This window comes from Grammomys surdaster, unplaced genomic scaffold (genome assembly GCF_004785775.1).
Source record: "Grammomys surdaster isolate TR1022 unplaced genomic scaffold, NIH_TR_1.0 174, whole genome shotgun sequence".
In the NCBI taxonomy this organism is placed as follows: Eukaryota; Metazoa; Chordata; class Mammalia; order Rodentia; family Muridae; genus Grammomys; species Grammomys surdaster.
The window spans coordinates 11,610,092-11,630,584 of NW_021604622.1; the positions used below are offsets into that span (position 1 = coordinate 11,610,092).

The following is a 20,493-nucleotide window of genomic DNA, read 5'->3' on the forward strand; positions in this document are numbered from 1 at the left end:
CAAGGGAGTTTAGAGATCTGGTGAAGTGGCGGATATGTAGTGGGGACATTTACATGGAGGAGGTATGGAAGGTGCAACAGTCTGAGGGTGGACCGGGAGGGGAATAAAATCTGGAATGTAAATAAATAAATAAATAAATTATTTAACAAAATTCTAAAAGAAAATGTATAGTGTTTTGCAGAAAACACTGCTATTTTATGTGCTCTACATTAATTCATTCTCTGTTGTATGAAACACAGGTTGTGACATATTACATAACAGCCTTGGACCACATAGCTTGCAAGTGGCAAAATTTTGAATTATTTAAATTAAATAATCAGTTGCAGTTTTTCTAAAACTTACAATTCAAAAGCAAAATCAAATAATTTTGCCTGGAAGCTAAAATCTGATATTCTTTATAAAACGTCCTAAAACAGTACATTACTAGGTTCAATCATTTCTGTATTGTAGCAATAGAAATTCAGTCATTGTTTGTTATCATTCTAAATCTAAATCTTTATCTATTGAACAAAATAAATTATGATTTATAGCATTAGGTTTACTATGGGACTCAAATGAATTAAATATACATATAATGTACCTACTAGCATGCTTAGGTATTAAAAGAAAGTTAGTAGGGCTTTGTTTGTATATGTGTTCATTTGTGTGTGTGTATTTATGTGTATGATGTGTATTTATATGAATGTGTTTCTCTGTGTGCACATATGTGACTTTAGAAACTCCATAAATGGTACTACATGTTGGCCAACATATGTACCTAGATTTTACAGAGGTTTAAGGTCTGCATTTCAACTCTTACTTTCTGGATTATTTTCCTCTCAACCCCTTAATCTCTTAAGAGTTGTAGTATTTAAAAGTAATATACCAATTATGATTCAAAAATTAAAATATAAATGTTTTCCTTTTCCACTGCGTTTTTAGGATCTAAAATTAGTATGCAGATATAAGTTTATTGACATGATTTACAAATAGATGAATTTTAAAAATAAAATTTTGACCAATAGTACATTTCCTTATAAAATATGTTGGTGATACATGTTACATTAGGTTTTTCAGTTAATCTTTGATGTTGCACAGATAGCTTTTAGTTTTTAATCTACAGATAATTAGATGATTACAGATAGTCTGTCTTTTAGGATGAAAAGGCTTGCACCCATATTTATAAACCAAATGACATTGAAAATTAGAAATCTCTGCTCTCAGAGCCCTGGTATAGATCTTCTTTGTAATTTGGGTGCTGGTAATGTTATGGTGAGTGTCATGGACCGTTCAACGAGAAACACACCAGAGGTAGAATGGAAAGCATGTTCATTAGAGTAGCCTGAAGGGAGGTGGAGAATTGTTACCTGGTAGATAAAGACAGCAGAGGCAATTACATTATCCTGAAGGATAAAAAAATAAAATACAAAAAATAGTAATTTTTGACCAAGGAAAAGTTTGTGCAAATAGATATAGGGGAATGCCAGGGCAGTGAGGTGAGAGTGGGTGGGTGGGAGGGGAAACACCCTCTTAGAAGCAGGGAGAGGGGGGATGTAATAGGGAGGCTCCAGAGGGGAAACTAGGAAAAGGAATAACATTTGAAATATAAGTGCATAAAATATCCAATAAATATAAAAGAGAAAAAATAAATGTATGATATTATAAAAATAATAATAATCACAGAAATTCTGCGAACTGAGAAGACTGCATATAAAGATGGAAATATGGGATTCCCAGATCACGTGTCCCCTCTCCCCTGAAAATAAGAGGAACTGAAACGGATCTGTTGGGTTAAATGGACGGCCTACCTATAGTTATCTGGCTAGATTAACTCCTTGGTTTACCTATTGTTTGCTGGTTACTGATATGCTGGAAGCACTCTGACAGACAGAATTTCCCAAGAACTGTGGTTTACCATAAAAAATCACATTCCAAATTTCTGAACAGCTAGAGTGTGTCACATTACAATGTCTCATTGAGACTAGGAGGCCAAGAACCATTGACCTTGTCATTGCAGACTGGCTTATGCTGATACATGAACGAGACAGGCAACACAAGAGTCAACTGTTTGTTCTGTTAGTTGGTTTGAAATGAAATCCTCTGGGCCACTTTTACTCTGCAGGCTAGAAATTACACCTTTAGTGTCTTAAAGAAAGACACCCAGCCTACCTAACCTTGTCTATCAGTGTTTCCCATAATATGCTGTCAGTGTGAATCTCTTGCTTCTGTGTGCTATGATATTACACAATATTTAAGTCAGAGCTTGGATATGTTTACCTAGACAAATCTCTAGCTGTGTGTCTATGTATCTTTTTAAATGTGATCATCCCAATTTAATATATTAAACTTTAATGTATTAGTGTCTTGATTTATTACATATATTTATGTTACATATATTTAAACCATTTAAACCAAATAAAACTACAAATTCAATTACATGATATATATTTCAAATACAAAATATTAGAGAAAACTTAATTCGTAGTAAGATGAAGCAAAAACTAGCACATTGAATTTGAAAACAGCAACCCCAGAAGAGAAAAAGAGTCCCAAGAGCAGGCATAAGTATCAGAGAAGATTCTCTTTTTCACATCCAGGTCCCTTTGAAATACTAAGCTGACATATGCAGTGGACCTGATATAGACCCTCATAGGCCAGATGCTTGCTGTTTCAATCTTTGTGAATTTATATGGACTTTGCTTAGTTGATTCATAGGACTGTGTTCTCCTGGTGTCTCCCATCCCCTCTGGCTCTTACCATCTTTCTGCTTCCTCTACCCTGGGATTGTCTGAGATCTGAGGGGACGGAGTTGATGGAGCCCTTCAATATAGACTCTCTCCCTCTCTGCGTAATGTCTGGCTGCAGGTCTCTGAATTTGTTTTGCTTTGCTGCTAGATGAAGCCTCTCTGATGATGACTGGATAAGGCGTTGATCTATATTTTGCCGTGTTTGACTGTTTTCCCTGAGAAGTCCATTCCTTTCTAATGAGACAAAATGGGTATGGATCTGGAGTGGAAGAAAATTGGAAAGGAGCTGGGAAGAATGGAAGGAGGGGAAGCTACTACAATCAGGACATATTGTATGTAAAAAGAAACTATTTTCAATAAAAAGAGGGAAAAGAAAAAGTATTTATGTATTTATAAAGGTGACAATAAGAAAACTATTAACTTAGCTTGCTCCTGTTTAAGATATAAAATAACCATTTTGATTCAGTTAAGTGCAGGCTTGTTGGGTTCTGGGAAACGTGAATGAAAACCAAGTTTGTTTGTGGGAATTTCACTTTAGGTTATATTTCAGGAATGAAGAAGTGAAGGAAAAAGAACCCTAGTCAGGGTGTGAGGAAGAACATGCAAAGGGTACTATGTACCATTTGGACAGTGGTGACTCTATCTAAGGGCTTTTTTTTTTCCCAGAGAAATCAAGCAACTTCACAATAAAATCCTATAATGACTGTATCATAAACATTAATGTCTCTTCTTGAAGAACACAAGGAAAATTATAAACACACAAACAAACAAAAATGTGGAACAAACAATGATATGAATAACACTTCTGTACAAACCTGTTTTCTGTTTACATTCATGTCTTCAAGCATTAAAAGCCAATGGGAAGCTACAGCTTACTTTCGATGCAGTATTCTTGTTAGCACTTACAAGGTCTCATGTTTGTTTGCGCCTCAGTAACTTAAAAGAGAAAGAAGGGAGAAAGAGAAACAGAAGAGTTTCTCATACATGCTCTATGAGATGCTGTGCGATGTTATTCTTTGGATTTGGTATGGCTGTGGTCCTCTTGAACTCTTACAGTTGTGATTGCCCAAAGAAAAATGTCACAAGACTGGGCCCATTACATTAACAATTTTAGGAACTGGGAAAGGGCTTACTAACCACCATCCCTCTTTAAGGATGAGTTGTCACTTAGAAATATATATATATATATATATATATATATATATATATATATATATATATATATTTACAGTCCAGATTTTATCCTCCTCCAGGTCCAGCCTTTGACTAGCCACATTCCATACTACTTACGCCCTGCCCCCATCTCCACCAGAATGTCCCCACTCTCCTACAACCCACTCCATCAGACCTCCCCACTCCCTGGGATCTCCAGTATCTTGAGGGTTAGGTGCAATCATCTCTGATTAAACACAGACCCCATAGTCCTCTGCTGTATATGTGTTGAGAGCCTCAGATCAGCTGGTATGTGCTGCCTGGTTCGTGGCCTGGTACCTGAGAGATCTCGGGTTTCCAGGTTAGTTGAGACTGTTGGTCCTCCTACAAGGTCACCTTCCTCCTCAGCTTCTTCCAGCTTTTCCCTAATTCAACCACAGGGGTCAGCAGCTTCTGTCCATTAGTTGGGTGTAAATATCTACATCTGACTCTTTCAGTTGCTAGTTGGGTCTTTTGGAGGGCAGTCATGATATGCCTCAAGTAATAGGAAACATTAATTTTTCAAGATATACTTGACTAGAATCATTTCTTTGTTCTATGCCTTGTCTGAAATAAGTACCTGTTTTCTCTCATCCTCTCAATCTGATGGTGACTGCTACCTATATTTGAAAAACAAAAGTACTTACAGATTTGATGCATACTTTGCATGTGTTTGGATAGTTACAAGTTAGATTCTCTTTTCAGGGCATTCCCAGTAAAGAGTAAAAGTAAGAAAAACTCCTGAGGCTGTTTTTTTCTTTTTTTTTTTTCTTTTTCTTTTCCCCCAAACCTATTTTCTTTCTGTATTTTCTAGGATTAGTAAAAATAGCTTGAAATTAGGTTACCAAATACTCTGTTGGATTGAAGATTTTTCACAAAACATGTTTTCCTTGCAGCAATGTTTCACTGGGGAGTTAAACGTGCACAACATAAGGGATTTAAAAGCTTTCTACCTGTGAATATTTACATTAAACTATGATAAAATATTCTGTTTAGTTCACTTTCCTAGACTTACATACAATAGTTTACCTCCGTATTAACAATGTGTTCTCTTTAAATTGCAGTTTTATTTAAAGCAATATCTAAACTGGCTGAAGGAACTTGTGAATTTTTCATTTTTTTCTTTCTTTCTTTTTGCCCTGAGATATTAGGCAATGTCCATGAAGAATTCATTAAGTCGCACTAAACACCTAAACATATTTTTAGATAAGAAGACACTAAAACTCACTCTTTTTGCCTGACTTCTATATATTTATTTTAGTTTATACACACATTTGCAGTGGAACAGTTTCCTGGAGGGGGGGAACACATACAGTTAACAATTTTTTTAATAATTTGTGTCATTTCTGCAGACACACCTTTTCATAAGGTCTTTTTTGCATAGGCAACTTCATATCATCTGCACTCCATTCATGAGATGAGCTTTACTATTGGAAGAAAAATGTAGAAAGTTTTTTTGTTTGATAGTTTCTGCTTTTCTTTGAAGCATCAAATAGGATATTGATATTTTTTTGGCACTTAAGCTATTTACTTACTGTGACTTAACGAGCCATGATAAAGTGAGCCATACTCCCACTGTGCGTTTCATCTCACTCTTTCTAAAGTTCTTTTCAGGAGGATTTATCTACTCATCAATACTGTTCTTATTGTGCCACTTCCAGCAGTACTAAAGAGCCTTCCCTTCTGAAACAGGTCTCCTCTGAGGGTCCACCTACTCTGAGTCCTGCCACATAGCTCAGGGACTCCCGCAGATGGCTCATGTAGTTTTGTGAGGTGGCTAGGATCACCATTATTTCTGGACATTACCCAGGGAGTACAAACACTCACAGCTGTGCATTTAGTTTTAAAACAAGGAGTGTTCTTGAAATTTCAAAGGATGCGGAAACTGTTCTCTTTATAGAAAAAGAACGTGGCAAGGCACCAATTATTAGACCTTTAAAAAAACGCCTTTTTCGTGAGAGCCGATTTATGTAATAAGCTAAAGATACTGATGGAATTTCACGGTTATTGATTATGAACCTGTTCAGGATTCTTTCTCTTTTGTTAGTCTTGGGATTTTGGCATTGCCTTGAAGTAGGGAGCAGGGCAGTCTGCAAGGAGTACTCGCAGCTAGAGCAGACTCCTTCTTGAACAGCAGCAAGCTCCACGTGATATACATATTCCGCAGATGATTTATGGGTTACAGACGCGCTGTGACCTTTCCTCTCCCAACTGCAAACAGATTAAACAGAGCTGATTAACCGAGCCTAAAAACACTGGGTTATTTTCTCTTATGAAGGTCTTTAGCAAATGCTCCCTCAGCCCTTCCACTTTATTCAGTTGCAAATCGCCCTGCCCAAAGGGGTCTGCACAGCCCATCCTCAAACCTGGAGCCCTGCAGCGCCATCAGCTGCAATATCTTCTTATATGAGGGACGTTTCTTATTAATCAGAAACGCGGAATGGAAGCCAATCAGAGAGTTCCTCTGGTTGCAGATTCCTGCCTGTCTGAGTTAAAAGTGGTGCCGAAAGAGAGGCACAGCGAGATGCATGAAGATTCGACTGGGAAGACACTGTGAAAAGGGAAAGGAAGGAAAGAGACAGAAGCAACAACAGATTCAACCCTGCTGAGAGAGGCTAACTCTGTTTCATTGCTAAACAAGGTAAGCGTTATTCATTTGCTGGAAAACAGAAGCGACGCAGCAGTTTTTGCTTTCTTAGCTTGTAAGATAGATACTGCTTTTCTCCTCTCAAGTGTTTTTCCGGGCTGTTCTGTTCTCTTCCAATATTTGGTAGCAGGTAATATGTTTTATAAAATTTGAAAAATTATATTTAAATGCTCAGGGTGAAAATAGGAAGAGCTTCACTCCCATTCGACTTTTACAAATTCCTGATGCCCATCAACCTATTTTGAAAGTCCTTCAAATTTGCTTTTGGATTACTATTGTCATAATAAAACCAAAGTTCAAACTGTATTACTTCATTGTAGCAGCTTTGAATTCCCTTTCTAGAAACATGTGATCATTTATACTTTTATTTATGTGAATTTGAAATGGTCTTCTAGTTTTCTCGTAACTTTTGTTAACTACTTTGAGTCAGAATGGTGAAAATGTAAAAGCACCATTATTCATAATTTAATGTTAATTTTTGTAGACAAAAAAATGAGATAATAGACTTAAAATATGTCTCATATGTCAATGGCTTTTATGCTTTAAGAATATTGCGGTAATTTTACCTGATAACAGACATTCCTGCAAATGTATGTGGCTGTCCCTCCTAGAAACATTCTAAATGTATATACCTGTTGGCTACAACTGGACCATTTAATAATGTCGAAACTTAATGAAACTAACAAAGTCTGCCAATGATAAAATTTGGCATTTGTAAGCTTGGAATGATAAGAACATGGACTGATTTACCAAGAGTAATTTTTGTTCTGCCTTTACATTGCAGAAACAATATCACTATTCACATTAATTTCTTGAAAGCTCCATGATCCATGGTCTTACAAAAAGGCTTGACTGTTTTTTTTTTTTAAATGTTGTTTATAATGTCGCCAGAATGATGTAGAATTTAGCCACTTTAAATGGGGGAAGTTCTCAGAGACTGTTATGCCTTAAAATGTTATAATGAAAGTTACCAACTGTAACAAATAAGTTTATAATAATTTGTCTAATCTGTGCTTTGATGAAAATATACTGAATTATTGATTTGTGAAAACTTGTACTTTTTTGAAGATTTATTGACATTTCATGAATTGTGTTGTTAGCAAGAGATTTCTAAGGATCTTGTTTCTAAAATATGCCCAAATCATGTAATCTTAAAAAATATGATTTTTATAATCTCAAAGAAAAGTGATAACTTTTGTGGCGTCGAAGAGAACCTTCATTTGGCATTGTTTTGTGATTTCTGTGGGATCAATAGATTTTTATGAAATCAATTATCTATCATTCTTAATTTGATTAAAAAAACCCCTGTATTTGGTAAAAGATGAACCACATTTTCAGATTCATAAAGTGATCCATTGCCGAGGCAGTGCTGTGTCAAGTGAGGATCCATTTGTGTAATCATGAATATAGTCAATGGCAGTTCCAGCAGATATTATAAAAGATAAGGAGGATGAAATAGCAGGCTGCTCCATCATGTTTCACGACAGAACTTGGAGAGAAATGAACAGCATGTGTTTGTATTCTGTCACTGAATTTATCTTCAGATGGAGGCAAGTCTTCTGCAGTGTAGAGTACATATAATATTATATTCATTTAATAGAAAAGACTTAAATGTGAACCAATATGTGATACTTATACACTTTTAAAAGTGAGAACATTTAGGGTATATATTATAAGCAAACTAATGTAATAATAATAAGTGAAGTAAGACTTTAGAGAAAGCAGATGGCAATATTAGTTTAAAAGTAATGAATCTAACTTCAAGGTAAGCAGATCCAATAGTTCTAATATGGCAATGGTTATATAATATAACACAGTTTTCAAAGGTGAAGCATAATATTTTCCAGAGTCTTACTACAAATTACCTAAAATAGTGTTTGAACTGGTTTTTATTTACTATATTAGTAATTATACCACCATTACATGCATAATTGAGATAAAAATTCATTGCAATAGTTATGTGTATCCAGGTCATAATTCAAGTTAATATGAGATTACGCTTTTAAATGATGTGTTGCTTTGCTTGGCTGTAAATAGATCAGAACCTTTTCTGAATGTCACCTTGCATGGTCTGCGGTCACTTTTGCATTTTCTTCTGTTCCTTTACACACTCTGCTCATTCCATACAATATCCTTTCCATTATATATTCACCAGGTGAGAGAGATTACTTCAATAGTTTTGCTTGAATGTATAACCTGTCCTTTGGTATCCTATTTGACAGGCATTACTTTCTGCAATATATATTCTATAACATGAGAGGAAAGTCAGCCACAGTGTCTTGGCAAGTGCTTAAAATTATGCAATAAAAATTATGTGACTAACATGACGATTTTAATACTTGCAAGAAAGAATCAAGTGAAATCAAAGTTAATTTAAAGAATGCATGCAAATGTGTCATCAGCAAATGTTGGCCATGACTTGTTCCCTGTGGGAGAAAGCAGCATTGCTGGGTCATTATCTCTCTTTAAAACAGATGATTCAGTATATCTGATTGTTAGTTTGATGTGTTTTCATGAGTTTTTCTGTTCACTTTAATGAACATTTAAGTATACTATAGAATTAAATTGCCACTTGAAAAAGTGTGATTCTTTTAAAAATGTAGAACATTTTGAATATTTATACTTCCAAGTTTATGTCTTTTTATGTTTTTCTCTTTTTTCATAATTCCATCAGAATAAGTGTTTAGTAAGTTTATTGGAATAAGAAATTTATGAAAACCTCCATACTTGGCTTGTTGTACATTTTTCTATTGAAAAAAATACTTAAAGCTGAGGTTCTTGGAGTAAATAAAGTATTTGGCATAGGACTAAAAGAACAACAACAAAAAAGGGTTGAATGAACTTTTCTTTATCTGATTCTAAGTTTAGAAATAGAACCAGTTTTAATTGTGGAAAATGAAATATTGTTTAAGATTAATATATCTCTCCTTCTCTGTGTGTTTCATACTTGTTGAAAAAGTAGATCATCTCTTAAGTACATGCAAGGTTTTTGAAAACAGTAATATTGTCTCAATTTCAAGTTTACATAAAAGTTTGGAGCTTTAGATCTAGAATTGATATTTTAATCACATCCTGGAGAAAACCAAGATTTAAGAGCATCACGTTATGTATAGAAAAGGGTTTGATTACTTATAAAATACTAGCAATGGTATCTGTACAATTTTGAATAGAAAGATGGAGAGTTATAGATATGTAGATGGATAACTAGATAAACTGATGACAGGTAGGGCTTTATAGAAGATAGTTTATAAAGACTGAAGATTGACATTAGACATTGTTATGTGAGGGAGATACTATGAAGACGGGTGAAGCTTAGAAATATGATAAACAGATAGGTAATAAATAGACAATGATAGATCAGAGAAAGAGAGAGAGACAGACACACACAGTGGGAGGGCGAGAGAGAGAGACAGAGAGATAGAGAGACAGAGAGACAGACGACACATGACAGATGAGTGAGTGAGACAGAGAGAGGCAGACAGACAGACACTTGACAGATGTGTGTGTGTGTGTGTGTGTGTGTGTGTGTGTGAGAGAGAGAGAGAGAGAGAGAGAGAGAGAGAGAGAGAGAGAGAGAGGTGCAGAGAGACAGAGACAAAGAGAGAGCAAGAGAGAGAGAGAGAGAGAGAGAGAGAGAGAGAGAGAGCAGGAGGCAGGGAAGGACAGATGGAGGGAGGGAGGAAGGGAGGGAGGGACAGAGAAAGAGAGAGAGAGAGAGAGAGAGAGAGAGAGAGAGACAGAGACAGAGACAGAGACAGAGACAGAGACAGAGAACTCAGTAACTCTTGTGGTTTTGACCCATCCCGACAGATGTGTCCTTAAGAGTTCCTTTAGTTCTCTTCCTGGAACAACCATTATGTTCATCACTAAAGTATGCCAAGGATTGCATACCGAGGGAAGGATCCTTTCAAATTTAAACATTCCCATTGCAGTTCTGACATGCTTTTGTGCTTATTCCTAAATTTAGCACTCTTAGAGATGCTCTTATAGCCGCATTACAAATACAAAGTGCTGGGATACATGGATACTCTGGAGGCTGACTAAGACATGGGCACTATCGCCAAATACGTCATACAATGTAAAAGTCACAATATGGACATTTATTATAATTTTCTGTTTATTCTTCAGAATTTCATATATACAATGAACTGTGACCATATCTGCACTGTTTCTGTCCTTCAGGCACCTCATATCCTCCCAAATTATTTTCTTCACACATCTCTATTTTTTTCTTTTTGATAGCACATTAAAGCCAATTAATGCTGCACATATGTGTATGGACAACACTTAGTTGAATAAAGTGATTGTTTTGTGAAAACTGATGATATTGGATGAGAATTAAGAATGGAAATATTATTCTCATTTTTAGTTGTTCTTATTTTTAGTATGGTCTCTGTGTTTGTGTGTGTGTGTATGTTTGTATATGCATACACGTATGTGTGTTTATGCTTTATTTTATTACACTTTTAGGACAGAAAGTAGAGATAGAAGAGCCAAGTATTATGAATAATATTAAATGTTATTATTTCTATCTTATTAAATTAGCAAATTAATACCAATAATGTGATGAATTAATGCTCCTATCTCTTCTATTTGTATTAATAAGAAAAAAGTTACTCGTCTTTTTGGTTAGAAAACTTCAAAGCAGTACATAAGTATGCATTTAAAAGTCTTCTTCTTATCTTGTTTGGAGACTGGTTCTATAATGATGAAGAGCAAAGGTGACAATTTTATTTTATTTTATTTTATTTTAAACTCAAACACGTATTATCAATTTTAATGGAAATGATAGATACCAAGATTTGTTATTTGAAGTTTCAGTTAGATGTTTAATATGTTCTAAGCTACACTTGAAGAAGGAAGCACGTTTGGTAGAATTTATGTTAAAGTAGGAAGCACCTATAACATTCTCTATATGACTGTCAAAAGTTCCAGTGCAGGATAGCACTTTATCTTGCATTTTTGACAGTATCTCACAAGGTCATGCTCATCAGGAAACAATGATCTCAGGGAGGAATATTCACAAGGGGAGAGCTATTACATGTAATGAAACATGAGGTCATATATTATCTAGGCCAATGAACACCGGCAATACATTTGTTTGGTAATGAGAAAATGTAGAGCTGCCTCAGCTGGTGGTGGTACTTTCCTGAATTTGACACTTACAGCCTATACTTTTGAAGGAGAGAACATTCTCATGTAAATTGCCCTCTGGCCTAGAAACACACACACACACTCACACACACACACACACACACACACACACAAAACCTGTGGCATATTGTGTTTCCTCTCGACCTCCCTCAGATAAGTAAATAAACAGCAATTTTACAAAGTAATGAATATATATATGTATTATATATATATATATGACTTTTGTAAAAATGCAATATTACCATGATCATTCTTTAAAGAATAACTTTTTTTCTAGATTTCTTTATCAAATATGTGTCTGTTCTAGAATCTGGATATGGTAGAATTCCATGTAATTGCCAGAACTGTTTTACCACATATTCATACCTATGTATCTTATTACTAGCAATTTTTAACACATCTAATACATCAAGTTTTTATTTTAAAAGATAAACCATCTAGTACAAATTACATAGTTATATCTTTGTGTCTTCAATTTCTTATTTGGTTTTACAGCTGTGTTTTTCTTTAAACTTATATATTTGCACATATTGCTACTTGATTACATGAACATGTTTGTATGGACCCAAAATATTTACAAAAGACCCAAGGAAATAATGCAATGATTTCTATGTGTTTATAACAGTTAATTTATAAATTTAATGATTATAATGGTGAAATATAAGGCAACTTAACCTTTTGGAACAAGTCATTATAGGTAATGTATCACATAGAGTGGTAAAACTTACATTAGAATAATTTAATTTTTCTACAAGATAAACTGAATAATAATTTATGTTATAGATTTAGATAATGTAGTGAGTAGTGTGTATTAGACATTTTGAAAAGCTGTGACTAGAAATAATTGTTGCCATTTAATCTTCATGGTTCTTGAGGACTGCAAAATATAATCTCTTTGCCCACACATATGGTGGGTGGGAAAACTATTACATAAAATAGAGATTATATTAAAATCAGAAATCCTACTTATATAATGTTAGAGGCTTAGCAGAAAATACCTTAATAATTTCACATTTGTCAGTACAAAGCTTTACTATTCCACTGTGGATTTCAAATTAATTGTCTGATCACTTTATCTACTTCAGGGTCATCACAATAGGCACTTGAATTTTTTTACATTTATAGAGGGAATTGATAATCTTAAGAACACATTTACTTTAGATTGAAATTGTACAAAGACTTTAAAATGTTGTGTTTTATGTAGTCATACATACAGAAGTACTAATAAAATATTCAAGATAAGTAAATAATAATATTCTAATAATAGACAGTAGCAATTTAGTATAGTCTAAAGTAATATTGACTGAGCTCATATTGGAATAAATTAACTGTGTGAAGGAAAGTAAGAAAAAAATTTTCTCTACAAATCTTGTTCATCTGTCTCAAAATTGACAAATTTAAATCTTTTTATCCTCTCTGCATCTGTTTGTCTGTCTCTGTGTATCTCTCTGTGTATCTTTTCAAAATAAACTTTTAAAAAGCTTCATGATATTTTACTATGCACCTGTATCTCTGAATGACTCTTTAAACAAAGCTTTGAATCTGTACCTTTTTCTTTTACAACTATATTTCAAAATATCCAGATTTTTATATTACTGACAGTAAGCCCAAATTCAAGAATTAAATGACAAACTTCTAAAGTTGTTATATGGATACTTATTCATAAAGGAGTATTAATCTAGTACTGTTTTATTCAGAATTCAGCTGTTTGATGTAAATTTTGACAATGAAGAGAGTTATTATAGTTTGAAATCAGCATAACTTTGCTTTGTAATGAGTTCTATAAGATGCAAATAGTGAATGCCTGTAATGAACTATTCCTTATAAATATTCATAGAATATGTTAGTGTGAACCACTGAAGGAAAAATGCATTCAAAATGAAGAGACACATCTATTTGTTGTTATATATGTGGAATGAAGTTTTTTTATTAATAATGCCAAGGTCTATATTTAATCTGTATCTAAAGATTGAACATATAAAAATAATTGACATATTTTAAACTCACTCATGATTTCATAGCACTTACTGAGCTTGATTTCTAATAGTAAATATGTAATGTAATTTTACTTGAATAAGAAAGTTATAACATTAAAATGTCTTATGATTCAAGAAGAATAAGGAAGAACTTCTTTCTGATTTACTTCTTTTGAAGTTTTTTTTGCAGGTCAGAAAGATACTTAGAGTTTACAAACATTCATATTCAAGAATAAATATTGAAACTTACTGAGAAAAGTGATTGAAAATCAGGAAGATGCATGTTTGCCTAGTGGACTTACAACAAGATGGATGTAAAGGTTCAAACTGTACTGGTGTTCACATAGACACTGGGCTTCTTTCCAGTGTGAGACAGTAACCAGAGATGCTACCTCACCGATGGGCTCCACACTCTTCATTAATACATGGATACAGAGTACTACCTTTATAACATTTCTTTTATTTGAATCTTCGAGGGAGCCACACAATTTTGTCATGAATTTATGTCTTGGATAACCATTCATTGACTCTAAAAATTTGTTTTGAAATATTACAAAACCATAAAGATAAAATAGTCATATGGAATTGGAGGAAACTGTACCCTATGTTCAAAATTATTTTCATTTAAGATTGAAGAAATGTATATCTCTAATGATATATGACTCATATTTTACACCATAAAATATAGTTTAGATAACTGGCTTTGGGAATTAGTGCAAAATTAATGCTCTATCTGAATATATCAATCAATCAATCTATCTATCTATCTATCTATCTATCTATCTATCTATCATCTATCTATCTATCTATCATCTATCTATCTATCTATCTATCATCTAACTATCTATCACCTATCTATCAATAGAAAAGATTGGCTGTCCACAAATATGGACTATTTGTATGTAGTCATTATTATTTATCTTTATTACTTATGTAAATTCCTCTATTGCCTTAATAAAATATCTTGAATTTTTCCCGACTACTTGGAGTCCATCAGACAGAATTCATAAGAATGATGACTTTTAATAATTTTGTGGACAAGTCAATTTTCTGAAATATAATTTTAAGCAATTTAAAAAATAGTATAGAAAACATGTAGGATCACAGGTCTTTTCATTCATATGTGTTAACCTTTGTTTCAGAACACACATACCAAGTTGATGTATCAAAGAACATATTCGTGAGTTCACAGCTACATATCATTCTGGGCAATGCACTGTGACTTCTTCCTCTGGTTGGTTTGTCTGGAGTTACCTTTCTCCACCAAGGGTAGCAGTCCAGCAGCCGTCTTCTATCCATACTTAGTGTGCTGCATCTTTCCCATTATCTTTATTCCCACCTCTCTTAACTTCCACTTCAAAGACGCTTGCGCGTTTAAGGGTAAGCATCTATGCTTTTAACTTGGCTTTCATTCTGGGAGATGATTCAATGGATAACAGGAAGTGCCATTTCCAACATGAGAATTCATTACTTGCCGGGAACTAATGTGATGTTGTCAATATGGCCCACCACCAATTTTAGAAACACATTTGCTCTCTCCACCACCCTGCTTTCACTGTCTGACTGGAAAAGGATCTGAGAGGTGTTATCAAAGCCACAGAACTCGAGAAGAGATTGCAGAATGAGGGTAGCACTTCTTTAGATACGAACAGGTGCAGGAGAAATGTCCCACACATAAAGCAGCAACCTGTGGACTGAAAAAATGTAAAGCAGAACATAAAAATCAAGAAATAGAAAGAAAATAAAGCTACCCTTATAAACTCAATGCTCCTAAGGGAGGAATTTGGGGGGGGATTAATTTTCAACATGTTCTCATATTGGCTTTTGGCCTCCAGAGAAACATAGTTTATAAATTTTATTCTCCATGTTAAGAATAAACTGTATCATTCATCATATTCTAGTGCTGTAGTATAGAATGGCAGTCTGTCTGAATCTTGGCACGCATAGTGGAAGAGACGCTTATGACACACCCACCTTATCAGGATCCTGTATCACCAGTTCATTTTCCTTTCTTTAAGTTGTGTGACTATGAAAGTGGATTCTATATTATTTTATATTATTTCATATTATTTAATATTATTAATACGTTTATTTGTTCATATTTGCAAATACTCCTCATTAAGCTTCTCCTGAATTAATTAAGAGAACAGTGTAGTGAAGTAGTAATATCTGATATCTTAAGGTGATCATGACAGTAGATGCCAATGTTCCCAACATTGTTAATTTTCAGGCATTTCTTTCAGCTATTGATGGTGACAAATCTCTCCCTAGCTCATCCCCCGTGTGTGCCATATGTGTATATATGTGCACTCTCACACAAAAACACACAAACACCTTACTTTTTAACTGTATAGTTTAGAAAGAAATTTTTTCTTCATTTAGATCTGTTATTTTTTTTTTAGATAGTTTATGTATTTACATTTCACATTTTATCCTCTTTCCCCGTTTCCCCTCTGGAAGTCCCCCACCTCCAGCTTCCCTCCCTCTCCTTCTATGAGGGTGCTCCTCCTCCCACCAATCCATTCCCACCTCACTGCCCTGGCGTTGAGACTTCACAAGACAAAGGGCTTCTCCTCCTATTGTCACCAGACGATGCCATCCACTGCTACATGTGCAGCTGGAGCCATGGGTCCTTCCATGTTGGACCCACCTTCTTTGGTTGGTGCTTTAGTCCCTGGGAGCTCTGAGGAGTCTTGTTCATTGATATTGTTGTTCTTCCTATGAGGTTGCAAAGCCCCTTCAGATCCTTCAATCCTTTCTCTAACTCCTCCATTGGGGACCCAGTGATCAGTCCAATAGTTGGCTGTGAGCATCCTCCTCTGTATATGTCAGGCTCTGGCACAGGCTCTCAGGAGACAGCTATAAAAGGCTCCTATCAGCAAGCAGTTCTTGGTATCCAAAATAGTGTCTGGGTTTAGAGTCTGTGTAAGGGATGGATCCCATGTGGGGCAGTCTCTGGATGGCTTTTCCTTCAGTCTCTGCTCCACACTTTGTCCCCGTATTTAGAAACGAATTTAATAGCATCACATGCCTACAGGATCACATTAAATTCATTCAAACCAAATTTTGTCCAGTGTGCATTTCCTCCGCATTATAAAGATTCTGCATCATTTCTATGCATTTAGGTGTTGCAGCCCATCCCAGCATCCAGGTTCCTCTGGGAAATTGTCACTGGGGATGAAAATGGATACATTAATTAGTTGACTCTCTTTTAATATATTTATATGGATAGTGATTCTTATTTTTTAAATATTTCTTTGAATTATTGATGTTAACATTATAGCATCTATTCTTTCTTTTTCTTCCCTCTCAAAGTTTTCCATGTAATTCTTATTTGCTTCTTTTCAAATTCTTCTCAGTTTGTATAATCTTACTTGAATGTATGCTCCTAGGTTCACCATTTATTATTGGATAATCAATTGGTGTGTTCTTTCCTTAGGAAGATGACTTCTATTCTCAGCATTCCTTAGTTGCCTGTGGTTACTCATGTAAGGTAGAACCCTCAGAGAATTCTGGTCCAAATTAGCGTGTCTATTGTTACCTTCAATCAGCTCACAGTCTTGTTAATGGGTGTAGCATCTAACATTTCCATGAGACACAGTCTCAAAACAAGCTCTCTGATTCTTTGGCTCCTAGAATCTTTCTGCCATTTATTCTGTAATCATCCCTAGGCCACGGGTAAGGGAGTTTTATTGTAGATGCAACTTCAAGGACTAGGCTTTACAACTCTGTACTGTGATAGGCTGTGATTTTTTGTGATAGTCTCTCCCTGTTGCAAGTAGAAGTTTCCTTGAGGGAAAGTTTCAGGTATACGTGTCTGCTGGTATACAGACAAATATTTTCAATGTACTTAGGAGCTGTGTTGCTATAGTAAGCTGGTAGTCATAGTTTCTCCTCCAATATCTATGACTTTACTAACTTTGTGTAAGTGGCTAGATTTTCCTCTTGTTCAGCTGGGTCTTAAGTCCAACTAGAGAGCTCGTACTTATAGCCAAGTATGCTAGTACAGCACCCTTAGGTTTATTGTGCTATGCTGGTTTTGTTGTAGTTCATTAGCTAGGCAGAACTATTGGTTGCTTCCTTTTTTGGATACTTTCATGGATGTCTACTGGTAGGTATCCATGAAAGCTACTTTTAAGGAAGAAGGCTTACAGTAGCCTCTGGGTACTATATATCAACAAGTACCTACTTTCTAACTCTATGAGACAAAAAATAGCCATAATAATAGCTTGAAGTGTTTAGGGTTTCTCTTGGATAACTCTGACCAAGAACCTAAAACAGCATTTCTCATGACTTCTTTTGCGGCTATTAATAGATAATTTTTAACCCTTGGAAGGAGCATTTTCAGCTCATGTAAGAAAGTTCTATTTGAATTAAATTTGTGTATTGATGTACCAATTTACATGTATCATATGTATTTTTAGGTAGATAGTTAATATGATTCCTTATGGATTTGTACACATGCACTTATATATGCATAAGTAATTATGAAAGAATAGGTTCTGAATTTGAACAACAGCAAGACAGTTGTTACATGGAAAGTATTAGAGAAAGAAAAAGGAAGGAGTAATATGATACAGAATTATAATCTCAAAAACAAAAAAAAATGTAAAGCATTTTATACTGCTTCTGACTTTTAGATCCCTAATATATGCTTTCTAATATGGTTTACTATCATAACAAAGTACAGGAAAATATGTTAGCTTACTGACTGTCTATTTGTAACCACTAATTTATTTGGTCCATTTAATCGGCAGGCAATTTTTTCCTTCTGATTTGAAAAGAAACAAAGTGCTTATTTTGAAAATATAATAAGAATTTAGATTGGTTGGCACTATTTTTTTGGCAGCAAGGACATGAAAAACACCCGAGTCAGACACCAGAGTTATAAGAGAGAAATTTGCTGTATAAGTCAAGAGCGAACTTCAGACTGATTTTTAATATCTTGATGCTTCATGAAATTTATGGGTGAAATTTCAAACATTACAATCATATTTTAGAATATCCTGAGGTGCAGAATAACTAATACTACCAGTATTTTGATTAGACATGTTTTGCTAAAGTTAATTAGAACTGGTTAAGGCGCCTTGGATTCCTGTACAAACAGAACAAGGAGGCTTAAGTTAATGCTAAGAAATCACCTGTGGTTCCTGAATCCTTGTTGAAAAGAGTTTTAATATTATGGATTTACAAATTTTATCATGTCCTAGGTTGATGTTTCATATGATGAAAATATTTGCTTTCATTTTGAGTAGTATTTGTTTTATATGCTCTTGTTAACTGCAAGTTAAATTGAAATATTTTAGATTACGGTATATTAGGTTAATTGTTTTTTAATTATCTTTAATCTTGTTTTACAGTCTAGTCATTATCCCCCTCCTGGTTTACCCTCCAACAATTCATCATCCCACTCCTCCTTCCCCTTTTTCAAGAGGATGTCCCCATCCCCCAGGTCCCCATCGCCCCACACCCCACCCCAGCATACCACCCCACTCCCTGGGTATTCAAGTCTCTAGAGAGTTAGATGCATCTTCTTTCACTGCTGCCAGACTAGGCAATCCTCTGCTGTATATGTGTCAGTCACTTCGGACCAGCTTGTGTATGCTGCTTGGTTGGTGGCTCAGTGTCTGAAAGATCTCAGGGGTGCAGGTTAGTTGAGACTGCTGGTCTTCCTATGGGGTCGCCCTCCTTCTCAACTTTTTCCAGCCTTTCCCTAACTGAAGTACACTGGTCCCCGACTTCTGTCAATTGGTTAGGTGTAGTATCTATGTCTGTCTTGGTCAGCTGCTTGTTGGGCCTCTCAAAGGGCAGCCATGCTAGACTTCTGTCTGTAAGCACACCTTGGGGTCTCCTCTGGAGCTGGAACCCAATTTGGATCAGTCTCTGGACCTCCTGTCTCTCAGTCTCTTCTCTATTTTTGTCCCTGCAGGACCTGTAGACAGGAACAATTCTGGGTCAGAGATATTGACTTTAGGATGGAAACCCCATCCCTCTACTTGACGCCCTGTCTTTCTATTGGACATAGACATTACAGTATCCCTCTCCCACTATACGGCATTTCATAACAGGGGCTGCCCCCTTTGGGGCCCCCACACCTCCCCCCCCCCCCCCCGCCAGGTCTCTGATACATTCTAGAAAGTTTAAACAAGTACATTACTCTTGGGACTTAGAGATGCAGGTGATCTATGAAACTCTTTTATAACAATGATGGAAAATATCAGGGTCTCATACATTAACAGTGTCAGATATCTAATTCTTTTTCATAATTTTTATAATTTTAATCTTTCATTCTTTGAGGGTTTTTTATGACTAAAAATAAATGGCATTCTTGACCTGAAGATAAAAGGGTGTCTATTACGGTGGTTTGTTTTCAAAAGATTTTAATGTTTTTGTTTTGTTTTTAAATAAAAAACTCAGTCACTGTTATACACATAACCTTCAATAAAATAACCTGAAATGTAAAATTTCCTAATAATATCAAGGTGATTATCTCTAGGTTTTGTAAAAATGCTATATATATTCACAGGCCTTTTTTTAAAAAATAAACTATTCAAATTATATCACAATGCAAACTTGTAAAGAAGTATTAGCATTTAATATGTATTTAGTATGAGTGCACTGTAGTGCACTTTGTACAAATGATTTATTAATACTTTTAAAGTGGCTCAATTCAAATATTCATCTTTTGTGAATGCCATGTGAGATTTTTCCTAAATTTTATTCATATAGAAGTAAAGATTGACACAGATATTAAAAGATGTAATATTAACTCTGATTATACCATTAAGTCATCAGTTAT

The 20,493-nt window shown here is 34.9% G+C and overlaps 1 protein-coding gene across 1 annotated transcript in view; it reads left to right on the top strand.

Moving 5' to 3' along the window:
• Positions 1-6,438: 6,438 nt before the first annotated feature.
• Cdh9 (cadherin 9) overlaps positions 6,439-20,493 on the top strand; it is a 112,624-nt gene continuing 98,569 nt past the window's right edge. The window contains exon 1 of the mRNA XM_028767596.1: positions 6,439-6,558. The gene's annotated coding sequence lies outside the window, so the exon portion shown is untranslated. The remainder of the gene's footprint in view (positions 6,559-20,493) is intronic.